This window comes from Camelina sativa, chromosome 6, assembly GCF_000633955.1.
Source record: "Camelina sativa cultivar DH55 chromosome 6, Cs, whole genome shotgun sequence".
Lineage (NCBI taxonomy): Eukaryota > Viridiplantae > Streptophyta > Magnoliopsida > Brassicales > Brassicaceae > Camelina > Camelina sativa.
Window position 1 is genome coordinate 4536848 of NC_025690.1, and position 21492 is coordinate 4558339.

Sequence of the window (21492 nt, forward strand, 5' to 3'; positions counted from 1 at the left end):
TGTCCTTACAGTTTAGTATTTGGTTTAAAGTGCATGCTGTAGCAAAAAAGAATTGAAAATATATATTATTATTTTTTACAGGCAAATTCAACAAACTATTCAAAAAATGGTATTTTCATATGATTTTTTGTTTTTAATAGCACAAAAATCCCTTTGATGTTTCTTTTTAAACATACCTAACCTATACGACTAGTTGATTGACTCGGTCGGCAAAGACCACTCTTGCTGTATATAATGAATCACAAATTTTTTGTACATGACTTAATGCCGAAACAGTTTTGTCTAAATCAATGCCCATTTGTCTCATCTAATAATCAAAGTCCCGAATGTTATAATGTCGTTCAATCGACAACTTCTCTTACCTTACTTCTTCGTTTTTCTTGTCCTCTCCAACTTCGTATCCGCTACAACAACACCCAAAGAAGAAGGTATGTGTTAAAGAATCAAAGACACAAAACCTTAAAGCTTGAACAAAGAATCTTTCCTATATTAATGTTTAGAAACTCTTCTCAAAACTAAACACAAGCTTTTCTATCCTTCTTATGATCATACATCCTTCTTATGATCTCTATTTATATTGTTCAAGAGTTCCTTTTCTAAAACATGCTAACTTCCTTTTTAGTTTAGGATTACAACTTTTCCTTTTCCTAGATTCCTAATTCCTTTAGGATATCTATTCTAGAACTTTCTAGAAGCTTATCCAACATGTGTGTGAGATATAAAGTTTCTGTTGGTGCGTGCCTTGTATAAAATTTAGTTCTCTTGTGATTTTAATTTCGCAGTGGATGCGTTAAGAGGTGTAGCGGAGAAGTTGCAAGTGCGTTGGGATTTCGAAGTGGATCCATGCGGCGTTAGTTCATCTGTAAGGGGGATGAATGGTATACGATTCACAGAAAGTGTTACTTGTAACTGCTCGTTTGCCACATCACCGGCATGTGCGTTCGTTTATTCTTCTCTTTTTTTTTTTTTTTTTCCCTTACATCATCTTATAGTTCCTATATCAACATGGTCATAAAATTTGGTGAATTATTTTTTCCAACTGAATCCTTACCAATTTTCTATTTTTCTATGTGTTTCCTTTGACTATTCTTGTTGTAGACAATTGGTAGGAGATATCCTAACATTTTCTCACGGTATTTTTTGTTTCCCATACGAATTTTTTTATCGATTCGTAACTAATTCATAATTACTTTAAAACGTGGGTTAAAGTAGAATTTTGTTATCTAGCAAATTATATTCGTAAGAAAGTTCATAATAATAGTATGCCTCTATAATTTGGAGACCCCTTTTATTAATTCGAAATGTTTCTTTTACCTCTTATCATGATGACATGATGAAAACAGAGTTCTCAGGGAACAAAACTTTAAGGGATCTCTTCCTACAGATTTTTCAAGACTTCCTTTCCTTCAAGAGATGTAAGTGGATTCGCTCACCAATGTTTAACCCTCTAATGTTACTACTATCGGCCACCATTGGTGTCTGTCGCTAACTAAAACGGTCACACTCTTCTTTCTCTGCAGTGATCTCTCTAGAAACTATCTCAATGGGTCCATTCATCCCAAATGGGGAGACTCATCACTTGTAAACATGTACGTAAATGCTTATCTCGTTTCATACAAACTTTATTTACACATTTTGATTGTTTGAGTATGTTTATTGGAAAATGAAAATGCAGCTCACTACTTGGAAACCAGATAAGTGGTCCAATCCCAAAAGAACTTGGAAACCTTTCCAACCTTCTTACTCTGTGAGTACACTTCTTTGTGACAAGAGTGATGAGAGTTTATGATACGAATAATTGTGTATTGACTCTGATAATAGTAGAGGTTGAGGTACATATGCTTATATAGAGAGGAGATGAGAATGATAAACCTAATTATCCTAGTTTCCGAATATACACAAATACATACTAATGGGATAGTTATTAGAAATATATTTTAACTAGTTCTGTTACGGTATAGAGAACACCACACAACAAATAACACACTTGGAACGCGCCAAACAAACACTTTAATCAATCTTATATAAAACTCTCGTTTCTTACAAGACTTGATACTAAGCTCACTCTCCTATCTATCTAAACACAAAACCTTGTGTAGATCTAAAAGAGTTAAACACACTCACCTTCTAAGTTTTTTGTGATTGCTTGAAGGTTTACAATTCTCACAACTTTTATTCCATGAGTGCTAGCTCTTTTTGCGGCTAGCCCTAGTCTACTTATACCCACACAAACGATCTTTGTGTATCCTAACTAAAAAGATATATTCCTTATCCCTAAGAATATATCCTTCCTTATCTCTTCTAATCAAATATACTCTCAATATCTTCGAGTATATCTTGATCTCTTCTTCCTTCCTTCTCACACATCTTGTCACCGCATCCCACAATCTTCCTCCACATCAGCACTTCATGCCACATCAGCATATCAGACCTTTGAGACACTTCACAGCCTCCTGTTAACTTCAGAGCTCTGATGCACTTTCAATCTCCCCCTTTTTGACTGAGCTTGTCAAACAAGCATCCATTGCATTTAACTTGACAAAAACAAACAACCAGTAACAGCCAAAAACAGATACAACTTTACCAACAGTGCATCACATCACTCAAAAGCAACAGACGGTTAAACAATCAAGAGATAAACATTAAGACCAATCAAAAATTATCGGACAAATCCAAAAAAAGTCTTAAAATCAACCAACAACTCTGAAACAATACAAACAACCGAGAGCAAAAATAACAAAAAGCTCACCCCACAGCTCAAACTCCCCCTCAAGCTTCAGAATCAAACTCATCTCCCCCTGCTTGTTTGGCACATATCAATCAAAAACATCAATAAAATAAATCAAAAAGTGCAAGCAAAGAAAAGAACTACTTACCGTCTTCCAATGCGTCTTGCAAAATCTTGATGGCCAACCGGATGGCTTTGCGCTCTGCAGACCCACTCCGAAGATCCGGCTGTGACGAAGGTGTGGCAGTCTTCTTACCCTTGGTCCTCTTGGTGTCCTGTGGTCGACGACTTGGAACAGGTCACTGAGCTTCCAACAGCTGATAGATGAGGCTGGGAAAAGGCAATCGAAACCCAGATTGAGCCTTCATACCCAACTGGATGATCTGATCATAGATCATCCTCCCAAAATCAAACGGAATGCGATGCATGATCATGTAGATGACCATCGCTCTGATTGTCGAGATATATCCGGTTTTCACCGTGGGAGACCAATTGCTGCAACAAATCTTTTGCAGATCCTTGATGACCGGATTCTTGATGGTCGTTGAAACCAGCTGCTTCAGGACTTGACCTTGCCATCAAACATGAAGAGTGCTAGATCTTCCTCCAAAATTGCAGTTGTCTGCAACCGTTGTTCGCGTACATCAACCGAATGTAGACTGAACAGGGCATTGATGTGTCTTGGAGAAAATTCATACATCCAGCCACAAACAAGAACATCAACCGACTCCCCCTCTACCTTTACCGTGGGTAGATTTGCCCAAAATTCATAGACCACCTCAGAATCATAAGGCCCTACTTGTGTAACAGTTTGCAGTAGCCTAGCCCTATCTATCATTTCCCTAGCCTGATCATCAGCTCCTCAAGCGAAACAGAATTCTGGAGCAAGCGTTCGTGGAGCGAAAAAACCATACCTACGCGATGCTTGAAACGATTCAAAGCGCTTCAGATCAAAATCCTTGGAGCTTGCACCTGGGGAAGTCGATACACCCTTCTCCTTAGCAATGTGAGGTTGCTTGGACTCCCGAATGTCAGTCTCAGCAGATGTTTGTCGCTTGCGCAGTCGGGACGTGACTACCTGATTTGACGGAATAGGAATCAGCACATCATCGGACAGATTAATCACATGAGACGGAAGAGGTACCTTTCTCGGCGGAGAAGACAAAGAGTTGCATGTCTCGTTGTCCACCTCAATGAAAGCACGCATGGGAAGCAGATTCTCTGGTGCCGGAGGTGCATTAATCACATGATCTTAATAAATCACATCCTTCCCCCTTTAAGGAAATTAAATCTATTCATGAACCAAACAGCTGATACACACATCCACTAATGGTGGACATGAAGGCACCATGATCGAGAAAAACACACGTGAGTAGAAGTTTTTTTTTTCTTTTTATTTTAAAACAAGACACTAAACATATCTTTGCTGTGTCAACCACTTGTTTATAACCTTTGCCAGGAGCTATCACAACCTCTTGAATTGTTGAAGATCAGGGATTTGTTTCATGTGGGTAGTCTTTCACACTGGCATGCCTTTAGTCTGCAGTCCATCCCAACATGTTAAGGCAGCTAGAGATTCTCTCTTGAAGAGCACATATATAATTTTTTTTTTGTTTTTGTTTTATATATAAATTCCACTCAGCCTTCTATTAGCTGTTTCACCATCTTGAACATCAGTGACATCACTTGAGTTTGTCAATCACTGATACTAGACTTGTCATCCAAACAAAACATTATTCCTGAGGATGTATGTGCATGTCTCTTCACAGCTCTTTGACCTCCTTAAATCATGACAACATTTAACAGGATGGATAGACCGGCATGACATGCATCTATTTACCACAGTTGCTTTCAGAGTGCTGATCTTCTATATATTTTAGGATTTTCATGATCTGTCCTAGCTCACGTTCCTGTCTCAGATCAACACAACTTAGGCAAATAGATTAGAACTCACAAACACCAATGGATTTCCTCAGATTCACAAATATGTTGAAGTCCAAAGGCTTGGTAAATAAATCAGCTAACTGCAAATCAAAGCTCACATAATCAATCTCAATCAGTTTCGCCTCAACTAGTTCACGAACAAAGTGGTATCTAATATCAATATGTTTGGTTTGCGAATGCTGAACAGGATTCTTTGAAATATTTATTGCACTCAAATTATCACAATGAATTAGAAGAGTATCAGAATCCATACCATAGTCAGAGGTCATTTGACGCATCCACATGAGCTGTGTGCAACAGCTTCCTAACGCAATGTATTCAGCCTCATCGGTTGATAGAGAAACACTGTTATGCTTCTTGTTGTGCCATGATATCAAGTTGTTTCCCATGAAGAAGCATCCTCCTCTTGTACCATGACGATCATCCATAGATCCTGCCCAATATGCATCACAATACCCACTCAGACTGGTGTTGGTATCCTTGGTATAGTAAATCCCAAAGTCCAATGTCCCTTTGATGTACTTGATGATCTTCTTTAAAGCTAGTAAATGTGACATCTTGGGCTTGGCTTGATAGCATGCACATATCCCTATATGTCTGGACGGCTAGCTGTCAAATACAATAAGCTCCCAATCATCCCTCTGTATAGTCGCTCATCTACATCCTCTCTTTCTTCATCTTTTGAGAGTTTGTCATTTGTGCCATGAGATACAAAGATCCCATCAGCTGATTGTTCAACTTGCCATCCCAGAAAATATCTTAGCTCTCCCACCATACTCATCTCAAACTCCTGAGACATGCTTTCCACAAACTGGATTACTAGAAGTTGACAGGTGGAACCAAAGAAACTGTCATCTACATAGATCTGAACAAACATCAGTTTGTTGTTGCTGTTAAGAACAAACAACGTTTTGTCAACACTTCCTCGACTTTATCCCTGGTCCATGAGAAACATAGTCAGCCTCTCATACCATGCTCTCGGTGCCTGCTTTAGACCATACAGGGCTTTCTTCAGACGCTGAGTGAGTTCCCATATATCACTTCGTTCAAATTGTTCCAGCTCATCTTGCATAGCAGCAACCTAGAACTCATCACGAAGCGCCTCCTTGTGATTATTGGGCTCAATAGTGGAAAAAAACATGCAAATTGCACTACGTTAGAGTCCAGAGAGATAGACTCCGGAACGACAACCTTTTGTTTCCTTCCAGCCAACTGAGCAAAATCAATCTGCTTCCCTCTGGTAACTCTACCCCCTGAATCACACCTATAACATCAGTAGAGGAGTGATTCCGATGAACCTGAGAAGATACAGGGACTGAATCCGAAGATGACAGAGGCATGTCAGAGACAACAGGACTGGCAGAATCCGGCACAGACTTCTCATCATCAATTACCAGGTCCTTGTCGGAGACGACATGCACCAATGCGACTCGTAGAAATGAAGTGTCGTCAAACACAACATTGACAGTCTCTTGAACAGATCGCATGCGTTTATTGTAGACACGAAAGGCAGTGCTATGTCCATAATAGCCCAGAAAGATGCCTTCATCGCTCTTGGAGTCAAATTTACCCAACTGATCCTTATCATTGAGAATATAGTAGAGGCATCCAAAAACATGGAAGTAATGCACGGTTGGACTTCCCTTTCCATAGCTCTTAGGGAGTCTTATTGGTCCCCGTTCGAACATACACACGATTGATGATATAACAGGCTGTGTTCACAGCTTCATCCCAGAACTGATGAGGAACCTGATTTCCATGTAGCATAGCTGTGCCATCTCTTGAAGCGTCTTGTTCTTTCGCTCAACAACTCCATTTTGTTCTGGTGTTTTTGGTGCAGAGTATTGATGAGTAATGCCTTGTTGCCCACAAAATTGATCAAACTTGTCATTTTGAAACACACCACCATGATCGCTCCGAATAGTTTCAATCGAGCACTTCTCACTCTTAATCTACAAGGCAAGTGTACTAAACACTCAAGTGTATCAGATTTATCATGAAGAAATCTTACCCAGATGTAGCGAGTGCAGTCATCAACCATCATAAAGATGAATCTTCAGCCAGATGTACTCTGAACTTGGATAGGACCCATTAGATCCATGTGAACCAGCTGAAGAGCATGACTTATGTGAATGTCTGTTAAAGACCCATGAGATGCCTTGATCTGCTTGCCCTTATTGCACGGACCGCATATGAAATGTGGATCCCCCTTCAGCTTAGGCAGTCCACTTACAACTTCTTGGCTTGCCAACTTCAGCATTGTACGAACATTCAAATGACCAAGTTTCTGAAGCCACAACTCTGTGTCCAATTCAGCAGTTGCATTAAAGCATTGCATTTAAGACTTGCACATATAGAAATTATTACCGGATCGTCTTCCTCTGAGTTTTACAGACCCTTGCTGGTCAACTACATTACAATCCTTCTTGTAAAGGTAACATCCAAGCCTTTATCACATAACTGACTGACACTGATCAGATTGACCTACAAACCATCAACCAAGAACACATCCTTCAGATGTGGTTGAGTGTCACCAGATTCAACACTTGGTTATGAAACTTGTAGCACTGAGCCTTATAATTGTTTAGATGACCACAATACCAACATCCTCTCCTTCTGCTGAGGTTAATAGGGCGCTGAGCAGGCTGTTGATAACCCTTTGGAACATATGATTGTCTTCCCGGCAACCCATGCTGCACACTCATTTGTCTGTGATTCAGATTCACTTTAGGAAACTGGTCACGTTGACAGGTTGATGTAGTTCAAACCTGTTTTTTCAGTTGCGACTCAGCGTTCTGTCCTGATGTTCTTCAGTTGTTCCTCTAATTGCTTCTCAAGACGAAAAGACTTGGCCTTTTCTTCACTCAGTTGTTTAGAAAGCATCGCAACATTCATATTAAAGTATCTCTCTCAGCAGTCAGCTCGCTGTTGTCTTGAGTTTTTGCAACACTGTCTTGATAAGAAGCCCTATCTGATCTTCCATTGACAAGTAAGCCTCCTCTCCATCTGAGTCAAACTCGACCTTCTTGTCTAAGTCCTCTTCTAACAGCAAAGCTTCGTCTTCTTCATTTTCCTCAATGACTCCTAGCAGAGCCACGAAATTGTTCAGAATCTCACCTTTGTTGTCTTCTTCATCAGAATCACTTTCATTCCATGTAATGTAGGATTTCTGCTTGTTGCCTCGTGAAGGACAATCATTCTTGGTATGATCATAACCCTTACATCCATAGCATTGCAGAGAGCTCTTACGTTTGTTGTTTGGACATTCAGTCTTGTAATGTTCATACCCTTCACACTCAGCACACTGACGCTCCTGCTTATCACCTTTCTTGAACTCCTTATAATTATCAGCATTTGTGAGTAGCGTTGTTCCCTTTCGCTGACCTTTCTCCATCTTGCGGAAGTACTTCTTAACTAATAGACCCACTTTCTCTTTGACTGCAACCTCCTGAAATTCAGCAAGTCTCTGTTCTTTGATGTAGTACTTTTACTTCAATCAAATTATCAATCCAAAATTTGCATTAATCAACTCACTAAGAATTCACAAAGATGCTCAATCTAAACTTAAACAGGAATAGGTTCTTTTGTAACACTCTTAACTAACAAACTCATTCAAAGAAAGAAAACAAGACAATTCAAACAATGCAAACTCAAAGCAAACAAGGACAAAACTAAGAACTGACATAAAATCAAGATTAAACAGGTGAACCTTGGGCAAGGTAAGTGACTTGGGAAATAGCTAAACAATCCTAGATATCTAAGCAAACAGTCAAGAACATTCCTTAGGCTAAGAACACTTATGTAAATCAATTCACTTCCATGATAAAGATCCTATGCAAATCAATCAATCATCAACAATTTCCAAAGGCAATCACAAGATAAACATGCATTAAAATCAAGTCTTTATACCACTAAACACCCTAATCATCAATTTCCATTGGCTAGGAATGCAAAGCTCTTGGATAGTTTGGTTCAGGAATTTCATCAAACACCTTCTGGGCATGGAAATCTTTATGTCTAGATTCAAGCTTGATCAAGGCTATCCAGCATGATTAGCACTAAAAAAGATAGGAAACTCTTAAATAAAGCCTTAGACATCAAAGATCATTCATCTATATCCCTAATCTACCTAGCCCAAAGCTCTATAGATCTACTCACTCATCATCATGATCACACAAAGGAAGGGGTTTGATCTTTGTGAAATCATAATAAGAGATTATAGATTATGAGAAATAAAGAAGAACTTGATATTAAAAACTTAGAAGTACTCAATCATTCAACAAATTAAGAGTAAGAAAGCTTAAGAACCCTAAAAAGCTGCTAAACAATAGATAAACAAAAAATCAGTCTCCCCTTAATAGGGTTAGAGTATTTATAGTAATACAGAAAAGGACCTGGGTCAACTCAAAACAAACAAGGTCAAACCCAGATTAAAACTAAAACAAGTGTGGACTTAGGCGACTACGGGGACAGCTTGACCGATTGGCAAGGTCGATGGTGTCCACCGGTCACCTTCTGGCCGATGGTGGTGGCCACTGCTATCTCTTGTTGTCGTCGTGGAGAGCTCAATCATCCATCATTTAGCCGATGGCCATGGTCGATGGGTGAAATCAACCATCACTTGGCCGCTGCTCTTGGCCGTTGGTAGCTCCTGTCCGTGGCGTGGAGGATTCGATCGGCCGTGGTTCGGCCGCTGGTCCTGGCCGCTGGTATCTCCTGTCCTTGTCACTTCTCCAACTCCACTCTTCTTGCTTCTTTGTACCAAAACAAGTCCAAATGCTCCAAATGTAGTGAGATTACTCCAAGAACCTGAGAGATAAGACACTATATGCATATGCTCCTAAAATAACTAGAATGACAAGATTATGCAACAAAACTACCCAAAAACAAGGCTTAAAACCCAACAAAAACACAAGATATCAACTTTCCCAAACTTATCACTTGCTAGTTCTCAAGCAAGGACCAAACAAAAAGTGAGAGAGAGAGGTTTGAAAAAGGGATTCAGAACCAAAAAGTATCAACAAAGGATTCAAACCACAATCCTTAAATGTAATGCAATGGTGCTAAGATCAATCAAAGTGCTTACAAATATTTTTCTATTGCTTATCACAAGGCACCACTCTAGTTCACCTTCTATCTATTGGTAAAGACTTGCAATCCTATTGCACATCTGTTTCACATTCATTAAACTGTTTATTTTGATCTTGCAAATGGAAAATAAATCAAGCTCAATTGGTTTAAGGGAAAGGCTTCTTATAAAGAGGTGGTTGGCAATGGCATTTTTGGGTGGTTAACTCACAAATAAACAGGAATGCTAGACAGTTGTGAAACCAATCTAAGAATGAGAATAATTTGGGCATACAAAGATTAGCTCTTGATGTTCTACCCACCTAGAAGCATTCCTACCCTTTTCTCATCTTTGGTTTCTTTCTTTCCAACCTAAAAACTCAAGTTAATTCAGCTTAAACCCCTTATTTCTTTTTTTACTTATAGGCTTAAACTTTTGAATATCTCTAAGGCTTCACTTTAAACACAAGCTCTATTTTTTTCCTTTTTTATTAAACTATGCTTTATCATTCTCTGTTTTTTTTTTATGAAAATTTTCTAGGAGACAACAACTAGACTTTTCTTTCTCTTTTTATTCTTAGAGACTTAGAGCTTTTAACCAAACTTAACCTTAGAGATAGATCTTTTCTTTCCTTTTGACCAAGTAATTCTTTCTTTTCTCCCCCCCCCCTTAATCTCTCTTGTTTCCAACCCTTTACCCAAATCAAAATTCTAACCACCTATTTCTTTCAAAACCAGTCCTATTAGCTAGTTCTAAAGATTCCAAACCTAGCTAAAACAAGAGCCAATTCTTTGTCATTCTCAATACTCTCAAGATTTCACAAGCTATAATATTATCAACAAAGAGGCCTAACTCAACAAATCAACACAAGACTTGAGAGAAAAGGGTTGGTGTTCAAAGGTATGGCAAGAGATTGGGTTAATCAAAATAGAGTGGCAAAAAGAGATTGTTAACCCAAATGAGATTTCCATGAGCTAGCATTCATAGTCCATATGCCAAATAATTTAAAGATCAAATTAAAGTCCAAATAATATAGAGATGCAACAATGATCATGAAAGCTTTAGACTAGAAGAAAGTTCTTTCAAGTGACAAATTGCTTAAGCTTAGACTCTTCATGTTTTCCCAAAGATTAAACAAGCACCAATGAACTATAAATGAGGGCTGTGGGTTCAATCCTAAGTCTCTACTTTTACAAGGCAACTTCATCATCATTATCCCCAAATGCAAATGCATACTAAATGCTTATAGACTCAATCCTAAACACAAAAATGAATATGCAAAGCTACATGTATTTTTTGGTTTTTAAAATTTTAATTTTTTTTTGATTTTTCTCAAAACATAGCTATTAACAAATGCATGACACTAAAAATGAAAATCAAATAATAACACAATGTTAGATGGTTAGTTCCTCCCCCAAACTTAATTCACAGAGAAGCTAGGAAAAAGATTAACAAGAAAAATAAAGATGAAAATAAGAAAAGACTCTATATACAAGGACTTGGAGTGTACCTCTAATTCATGGAGGAGTCAAGAGAGTAGGAGGAGTTACAAGTGCATGGTGTTGGAGACTTCTCAGCCATTCTTTTCCTCCTTTGTCTCCTCTCATATGCTGAAGCTCTTGGTGGGTCATAGAAACCAATGACATTACTAGCTTGACCATGGAATGAGTGTCTCTCAAACTCATCCTCAACCACATCAACTTGCTCTTATCTTGAATTCACAACAACTTCAGGATTTGTGTTTGAAGTACTTGCAATGTCAAGTCTTGCCTCCACATGCTTCAACCTTTTGTGAAGACCCTTCACTCCCTTTACTAGCTTCTTGATGTTCTTCCCTTGCCATCTCACCAAGCACTGGAGAAGGTGGATATGGGTGTATGCAGCTCTAAGAGACTTGTTTGTGGTTGCCTCTTCAAATGGTTGGAAATCATACCTAGCACTTCCATAAACTGGACTGGGCGGAGCTGCTTGGGAAGTGTCTTCAGCTTGACGTCTCCCCCGCCCCGAAGTTGTTATTGGAATCACTGGCCCATCATCCTTGAATGAGTAGAGGTAATCATCCTTTATGTGGCAGCATATTCCAAACCTGATATAAAGAGATGTGACATCCGGTTGAGGGAGTAGGAGCCTCTTCTTATGCATGCTCTTGAAGATGTAACCATAGTATGCATACAAACCCTTCTCATTTTGGCCATCTAAATAAGTATTCTTCTTGAGGTAGACTGGATCAAGCCTTGCAATTCCATGGTCAAACTCACCAAGCTCAACTCCCTTTTCTTGTAAAATAGGAGTGACAAGTCCTCCCATACTTAGAACAGGGGTCTTATCTGTTGTTGTCCAAACCCAAACTTGGTAGTGAAGCATTTGTTGGAGGAAGACAGTAGCAACACAAGTGTCTTCAGCCCTGCTAGAAGACAACCAAGTTCATTGGCTTGAACTCCTCCAGCCTCTCTTCTTCTAAAAAGAGTGTGAGAGAGAACCTTGTGAGCATATCTCACTGTTGGATGCATGATGCCTGCGTTTTTCACTTGACCAGCTGCATAATTGCCCACACCAATGGACTGCCAAAAAGAATCATACTCCTTTGGATTAGTGTTTGATAACTCTCTAATTTACATGTTTTAAGCATCCCTTTTTGTCTATATCTTGCATTGTTTTCACCCTAACTTAGCATTTTTAGGTCATTAACTGTAGGAATTCGCATTTAGGCTATTTAGGGTGTTGCATTCTTGCATTTGCATATTTTGGATGAAAACATGTGCTTTAGAGCCTAAAATGGGGAGAAACAAGGTCAAATCCGAGCATGTACCCGAAGGAGCTATTAAGCAGGAAGAACAGTCCGAACACCAACCCGATCGAAGAGGATCCAAGAGCAGGAAGAACAATTCGAAGACCTATCCGAAGGGAAACCCGAGCTCATCCTCGAGCACCTCATCGAGCAGACCCTCGGGTAGGACTGGGAAGCTAGGGTTAATGGGTTTCCATATATAAACCCCCTCTTCTTCCTCTTGCCCTAGCGCGCCGCAAACACCCAAACCAGAGAGCGAGAGCTTCTGAGAGAGATCTTGAACGGCTCACACAATTTTTCCACTTTGTTAGGATTTATTTTACATTTCTTTGCTATACTTTTAGATTCCTACTCTGTACTCTTTCATTTTCTATCTTATTTTTAATACAATGTAATTTTCATTTATCTATGCTTTTGTGGTTTCTGCAATGAGATATGAGTAGTGAAACAAAGTTTCTAGGGATGGGATATACGATTTTGTGTTCTTGATCGATTAGGATGTCTTAGTTTGGATGTTTGTGTTTTATAAATTCCCTTCTAGATTCGTGTTCTTAATGCTATCAACAGACTGAGAGGTTGAGATTAGATCTAGGGCGTTTTACCATCGAGATGTGTAGATGAAATGATTGAATCAATCAATGCTAGAGATTTACTCACTTAGCCTAAGAGATTAGATGAGTAAGGGGTTTATTGACAATAATGAATCGGTTTGTATTGCCTACTTGGTCATGTTTCTCCAACGAGAGTTGGGTAGGGGAGTGATCAAGGTTGATTGTTTCTATCACGAGAGTGTTTTAACAAGATTTTAGAGGTTCATTGTCTAGGGAATATTTGCTTGAGGCATGTTGGACATCCATACTGGTTAGGAACACTTAGGAGTCGAGTACCCCATCCTTAGGAGCTTTTGTATTTGGATTGTTTACATTTTATTCATAACTTGGTCCCTTACCCGAACAGGTACACGATCACCTGCTTCGAGTATACCTTTGAGCTGTTCTTGCTTTTCTTCTTTACTCGATCACTCCACCCGATCCTGTACTCGAATGCTTGCATCGAGTACTTAGGTCGTGCGGTTCTTGTTTATTTACTTTCTTTTAATTATTTTAGGATTGTTAGATCAAACCCAACTATTTCTTGGCATGACTTGCTTGTCTCTGATTGCATCTTATCTGCTTGTATAACAACCATTTGGATTGATAACCCTTTGTACTACAACTGCATAGGGTATTGATACCGTGGGTGAAAACCCTACTATCAATTTGGCGTCTTTGCCATTTGGTTGCATTTAAATTTGCTACGTTTAAGATTGTAGCACTTGCTAGATCAAGTTCTATTTTACATTTTGGTTCCGTACTGACTTGTTTACCTTCGTGTTTTGCATTTCAGGTACAACCCGAGTACCCACTCGACCCGTCACTCGATCACCCGGATCGGGTTGACCCTCGTGTACTCACTCGGTCAACTACTTGTGCATGCAAACACGATCAAAGGGTAGCCGAAACTTGAGTCCTTTCATCGACAAAATCGATAGACCAAGGTTACTCTATCCACAAAAAGTTCAACAACCGTACCAACCAACAATTGAGGAGGAAATGAATAATCAGAATGGTCCACCAGCTCCTCAAGAGAGGACCAACATAGGAGCAGGAGATGCTCCATCTACTCACACTCAAAGACATGGCATTGTGCCACCAGCAGTCCAGAACAACAACTTGGAGATCAAGAGTAGTCTCATCAAGATGATACAGAGCAACAAGTTTCATGGCTAGCCAATGGAGGACCCATTGGGTCATCTAGATGAGTTTGATAGGCTCTGTAGCGTAACAAAGATAAATGGAGTTAGTGAAGATGGATTCATACTCCGGCTTTTCCCATTCTCTTTGGAAGACAAAGCACACATATGGGAGAAATCACTCCCCAAGGAGTCCATCACCACCTGGGAAACATGCAAGAAGGCGTTTCTAGCCAAATTCTTCTCCAACTCCAGAACTGCAAGGCTGCAAAATGATATCTCCAGCTTTGTTCACAAGAGCAATGAGACGTTCAGTGAAGCTTGGGAACTTTTCAAGGGGTACACTACCAGATGCCCTCATCATGGATTCAGCAATGCTTCATTGCTAAGTACACTATACCGAGGAGTGGTCCCTAATATATAGATGTTGCTGCATGATAACATCATTATTTTACCCATTTTACCTATAGTTTTAGTATGCATTTAGGAAGAGTTTGATATGAGTTCAATGCTTTAATGTCTATTATCAAGTATTTTAGGTTTCAAGAAGGTTTTACAGGTTTTATAGCAAAAAGGACCAAAAGACAAGGGAAACATGTTTCAAGACAGATTCAGAGCTTTACAGTGCGGGACACTTTTGAAGAACTTCCAGAACTTAAATTTCGACGTACTTGGTGTCTATGAAAAGATGAGAGAATCAGATTTCTCTTATAAGTGGAATCAAGTCAATCCGTGCACTCACCAGGAAGTTATTTCTGATTTACCGAGACGTGTTATAAACCGACGTAAGGAGAACCATTCAGCCAATGGGCTTTTATTGAAGGCCTGACCAGCGACCACCACGGCGGCCCAGTCCAAGTCTTCACCACATTCTAGAACCTTCCTACGCTGTCCCTTTCCATGCACTTAACAAGAGAAGACGTTTTTACCCTTACAAAATCCTAAACCTAGACAAAACCCTGTAAATACTCTTCTAAGCCCTAGGGTTTGAAGTGTGCCTTAAAAGTGCCGAAAAAGTACTAGAGTGTGCCTTCACCTGCCTCCAAAGAGATTACGACCAGAGGAGCAGCCGACAACCAGAAGCTCTCTCTCATCCCTCTCTTGAAGCCTTGAAGTTCATCAAACTCTTTTCTATTCTATTTGCTTTGTTCTTAGTTTTCTAAAGGGAGAAGATCCTACACTTTCTGTGACAATCATTGAAGTAATATCTAAAACCCTTTTCTCTATATATTCTTTTATGTTTATGAGTTTATTAAACCTTGCTTTGATGATTCCCTTAATCATGCTAGAGTAGTTTTCTAGTTGGGTTTAAAGGGATAATCAAAGGAGGGAGTTGATCTTAGTTTAGGTGGCAATTTTTAGGGTTTGTTAGATTTATATTCTAGTTTATTCTATGCTTTAATTCTAAGTCTTTACTTAATGCTTTAAGTTAGCCTCATGAACTAACTATGATCTTAAGTGTTTGTGCTTTGCCAAAAAGCTTGCATGTGTGCTTGACCTAGCTTAGATGTGTGAAGATTCATAGGAAGCACATACCCTTTACCTATGGAATTTCATAGATTAGAATCGAACCTGTTTTAAATGCTTTGATCTATGCGTTGTTGCCTGAGACAGTTGAGCAACAGAGTATAGTGATCTTAGACGGTTAACTTGTGAACTATAAGTTAACGGTTCATTCATGTTTCTTAGTCCGAGTTTTAGATAAACAAACCAATCCTAAACTTTCCTAGATAGAGAGATGATCAAACCACTGCGATTTCCCTTAATGCCCAACGTTTGTTTTATTATTTTTATTTGCTTTTATTTACGTTTATTGCTTACTACAACCAAAACCCCATTTTTATTGAGTCCTAGCCTTACATCTCTTTCGATGGATTCTCTAACCAACAACTCTCTCTCTGTGGGATCGATCCTTAAATACTACTACCGATTAGCTGTGCACTTGCAGCAGTTGTGTGGTCTTTTAAGGTAAAAGATTTGAAGTGAAAAAACAACGCACATCACTGGACACCGCAAGCAATGGTAACTTCCTCAACAAGGATGTCGATGAAGGTTGGGATCTAGTGGAGAACTTAGCTCAATCTGATTGCCATTACAAGAATATGATCGCACTGTGCGGTCTAGTAGCGAGGACGATGGAAAGTACAAGAGAGACATGAAAGCCCTCAATGACAAGCTGGATAAAATCCTAAACCAGCAGCAGCATGTTCATGCAATCTCCGAAGAGGAGCAGTTTCTGCAATAAGATGGGGAGAGTACTTGGTTGACGGAAGTGAATTTCATCAATAATAAAGGAGGTCACAACGTAGGGCGCAGTACCTACATCCACAATAATCCGATGCGGATGATGCACCAAGTCGGCCCAACCACTTCACACACTTCCTCATCCCTCGATTTGATCTCAATGATGCACCAAGTCCTGTCCAATCAGAAAACCAATGCGGTACAAATTAATACACGATTCGCAGACCTCACAAGACAGTTATCGACCAATTATCAGCAACTACACAACATATTTGATGCTTTGAGCTCTCGATCACATCTGCTCATACGAAGTGGACGCCATAAGTCAAGAGTCTGCGCTCGCAATAGCACTACGAAGTGGACGCCACTTACCACCTCGGGAGGCACCACCAACCATTCATGTGGACAGCAATGACTTAGATGGGGAGGATCTCGGTGAGCCGCCCACTCCTACTCATCCACCAAATAATCCCACAAAGCAACCCGACCCTTTACCCGATCACCCTACCCAGACTGATGATCGGGTTGATATTCCTGTAATCCCACCACTCACAGATAAATCAGGAGGAGAAAAACAGAAAGAGAGACGATTCATCCCTCCACCTTACAAGCCACCCTTGCCATTTGCAGGACGATTTCGCAAGGAACTTCTTGAGAAGTAAAAGGCATTGTTCGAAAAACAGATGCAGGAACTCGAGCTCCGCATGCCTCTAATGGTTGCTTTCACCCTGATATCTCCCTACCAGAAATTCCAGAAGGATGCGGTGATGGAACGGATCAAGCAAGTCCAAGGAATGGTTCATACTCAATCAAGAGTGCAGTGCTATAATCCAAAGGACTGGTGGACCTAAGAGCATCATTAGTGGAGTACTTCTCCTAAGTTATTCTCAAATTAATTAATCATATAATTAATACTAATTTAAGTAAAGCAACCCTAAGAGCATTTTTGCAAAATAGTTCCTTTACTAGAGAACCCAAAGAAGGTTGCTCAATCTTTTAAACAATAATTTTTTAATTTATGTTTAGTAATTATCAAACTTTATCAATCTTAAACATATTTTACAAGTTTTGTATGTTCTTTATACTATGTAATGTCAAAGGAAAATAATGAAAAAAAAACTGTTTCCGAAGCTTACATGTTGAAGCAGCCTTGGCACTTCACATCCTACATTAACGTAAACAACAAACGAAACAACAATCAGACAGGTAAATGAGAATCAGACTGAAATTGGAATAGACAATACAAAGGAGAGGGATTCTAAAGCAGCAAAAGGGTTCAAAATACATAAGCACATTGCCAAATGTTTTAAACAACAACCAACTACTACAATCAAAGTGCAGCTAAACCTAAAACACTTAACTACAATTCTAGAACAAAGAGATTTGGTTTTTAATCTCAAAAAGATGTCACAATTACAAATACTACAAAAAAAGGAGTTAGAAAAAGCCTCAAAAACCAAAGGGATTACCAGAAACAAAAAACCAAATTCACAAAACTCCAAACCCACAATTCTAATCATAGAGATTTGGTTCTAAGAAGAAGTAAAAAGGAATCAAGTCATCATTACCATGAAGGAGTTTGGAGACTGAACAAGATGCTTGAGCTTGTGCTTCCTCTTCTCAAGCTCAGCTGGTGGGTGAAGCAGATCGATATCATTTTGGAGAACCTGTTACCACATCAAAGATTCCCAGAAAACAACAATATTAGTTTTTGCTTTCGCATCAAATCCATATCTCACACATTTTAAAGCAACAAAATTGCATCACATTTCAAACGAAACAAATTGAAATACAATCATTTAGGTTTTGAAACTTTTTAAACCCTAAACTCAAACTCAAACTCAAACACTTAGCATATAACACAACAACACTTGAGGGAATTTTAATGAGCAGCCGTGTAACGCCCCAGAACCGCCGTACGGCCGGACAGGACCGCGGACGGCGCCGAGACGCTACGTATGGGAGATCACACCCGGGTGGTCCGGCCGAGGGACGGAAGCTGCAGCTTCCCGACCAGTCCTCCTGGACGCGACTCCGCCTGCAGCCGAGGTTCGCTTAGGCTTTGCAACCTTCGCAGCCTTGGCGCATTGTGTTGGCCCGGACAAGGCCAATGTATCGGATGCAACTTGCCATGTTTCCTTAAAAACCGATTATATTACTTAATTATTACATTGAAAATAAGTTATCAAGCAATATACATAAATCGTCGGATACTTCATAGAATGCATCTTGAAAATATACAGGGTTTTACAAAAAAACAGATGAAAACAAGCCCTATCCGGTATCCTAACGTTTGGTCCAGCTCTAGACTCTTCCTAGACTTCCTGCGAAAAAAAATATTATCATGAGTAATCTAATGTTACTCAGTGAGCCTGGGTACCTCTTCCCTAAACATGAATTCTACTTTTCCTCGCCCCAACTACCCCAACAAGCATGGAAACAAACAAGCAAGCAAGCAGTCAATCAAAGCTACGCAACAGAAACAATAGCGGAAGCAATAACAAACAATCAAGCAAGCAATAAGGTTCGATCAGACAAAACTTGACTTAATCAACCTAGGCTTCTTCCCTTAACAATAAGGACGACTAAAGTAAGACAAGGGTTACTTGGATACTCTAGACTCTTTAATCCTACGCAACAACAAAGAAGACTAGAATACTACAAGGGCTACTTGAATACTCTAGACTCTTTCACCTAGCAACGACAAAGACGACTAGAATACTAAGAGGGTTACTTGAATAATCTAGACTCTTTCACCTAGCAATGACAAAGACGACTAGAATACTACAAGGGTTACTTGAATACTCTAGACTCTTTCTCCTAGGGGCCCTCGATAATCTGTTATGTTCCACAACACTTCCCATGCTGAAACCAAAAAGGTAACCAGCATGAGCCCACTCAAGCTACTACGTCTAGTAGCGGTCATTCTAGTAGCTAGCTAGACATGACTTTGTCTCGCGCGAGTGGTCATCAAAAACTCCTCGCGAGACAACCAACTTTTCTTGGAACAGAAGATCGGCTACTCTATCCTAGCTATGACTCGAGAAAAATAACAAATATAATTCTAGAGACTAGCTAAGATAAGTACTACAACTCAAAGGGTTAGTAAAACGCTAAGAGATTAGTACTACCACAACAAAAATTCAAGCAAGATATCAAGCAAACAAGCAAGAAAATCAAGCAAGAAATCAAGAAACAATCAACAGGCAGCCAGAAATAAAATTCAAGCATCCTAGATTGTTCTACATGCATACAACTAATTTATCCGATTTTTAAGCAAGAAATTTGTTGCAAATAAAAATCCATTTGTTCTACCCAACATGCAAGTCCGTGGTCGAAATTTAAGCAAGCCATATTGCTAAAAATGCATCAAATTCATCATGAAAATATGCGGTTCAATTCTCCAATTCTCAACATGCATGGTGATTCCTAGCATAAATTCTATGTGCTTTTAAACAAGAATCTAGCATGAATCCTACCATATTACGCATGCGACATATTAAACTAATTCTAGCATGAACCTAGTCTAAATGCAACACGAAATGGGTACGTACATGGGTCCTAAGAACCATGAAGCACCCCACACAACCTACCACAAAACTCACCACCGAACTCACAACGCTTTAGCAGATCGATGATCGGACTTCACAGCACTGCGGATCAGACAACTCCCTTCCTTTGCGGCAAACAGCGTCCTACTTCACTCCGACAGCGCCTCCTCTCTCTTCAAGAGCGTCTCTCCTCACTTTGAGAGAGCAACAACTTAGAGAATTTTTTGGTGTTTCTCTTTTGAGCTGAGTGGCGAAATAAGTTGTGGCCTTCTTTTTATAAGCAAAATGGGCAGTGCAACTCGCCAATGTATAGCGTGCACTTGCTCGCTCTCCCTCCTCTCTTCTTTGGTTAACACTTGGGGCCCAAGTCACTTTCAGAATCTTCTCCTTCTTTCTTCCATGAGTTGGCAAAAACAAAGAGAATAAAATCTCTCTTGTCTCCCACTTAGTGCAATACCATTGATCAATGCCTTAGGAACATAATGATTATGTCCTATATTTGTGTTTTCAAAAACACCATGATTACACTTCAGTTCTGCATGCATTTCTATTGGCTGATTTGTAGAATAAAAATCTTTCTTGCGTCAGCCGACAATTTTCGTAAAATCCGGGTCGATGTCGGGTTCGTTCGTCGATCGTCTGGCACGTCCGCAACATTTTGTTCCTCGACCGTGATCGCCTCGGTCCTTCCGCACTTCCTTGGTCCGTACCGTCCTCCTCGGTACTTCTCCGTCTCTCTCGGTACTTGATCGTCTCTCTTGGTCCTTCCGCACTTCCTTGGTCCTTCCGCACTTCCTTGATCTCTCTCGGTACTTGATCGTCTCTCTCGGTACTTGACCGTCTCTCTCGGTCTATACCGTTCTTGATAGGAGCCTCCCAAGGAGTCGACACTCTAAGGTGGAGAAAAGGATAAAATTTGCATCCAAGAGACTGTGAAGTCTAAAAGATCAAAGGATGTCGAGCGAATGGTCGCACAAGAGATGTAGAAGACTCTTGATTTACCGGTGGATCGATTCTTTGGATATTACGCACCAAAGGGGATCGACAACTTGCTGGATATGACACACCAACAAGGAATGGATAGAGAGATGGATCGAGAGACGGCACAAAGATCTGTGAAAGGATCTATGATAAGTCTGAACCAACCATGAACATAGATATGACACACCATGAACATGGAGTTCCAAAAATTACAATATATCACATCTTGAAAGAGAAACTTCTCTGATTTTTTTACTCAAAAACAAAACTTATTTTTATTCATGAATTAAACATCATTATATAGAGGAGATACAACAATTTCGTCCATAGCATGTAGCACAACTTGGGAATTGATATTCAAACTCTAAAGTGCATGTAAGAGAGAGAAAAACACATAAATAAATGTTGTTTTGAGGATGGGCGAAAATCTCTCTTTTCTTCTTGATTTTGGGCTGA

General features: G+C 39.7%; 1 pseudogene; it reads left to right on the forward strand.

The window, feature by feature from the left end:
- Positions 934-21492, forward strand: part of LOC109125194 — a 51104-nt pseudogene continuing 30545 nt past the window's right edge.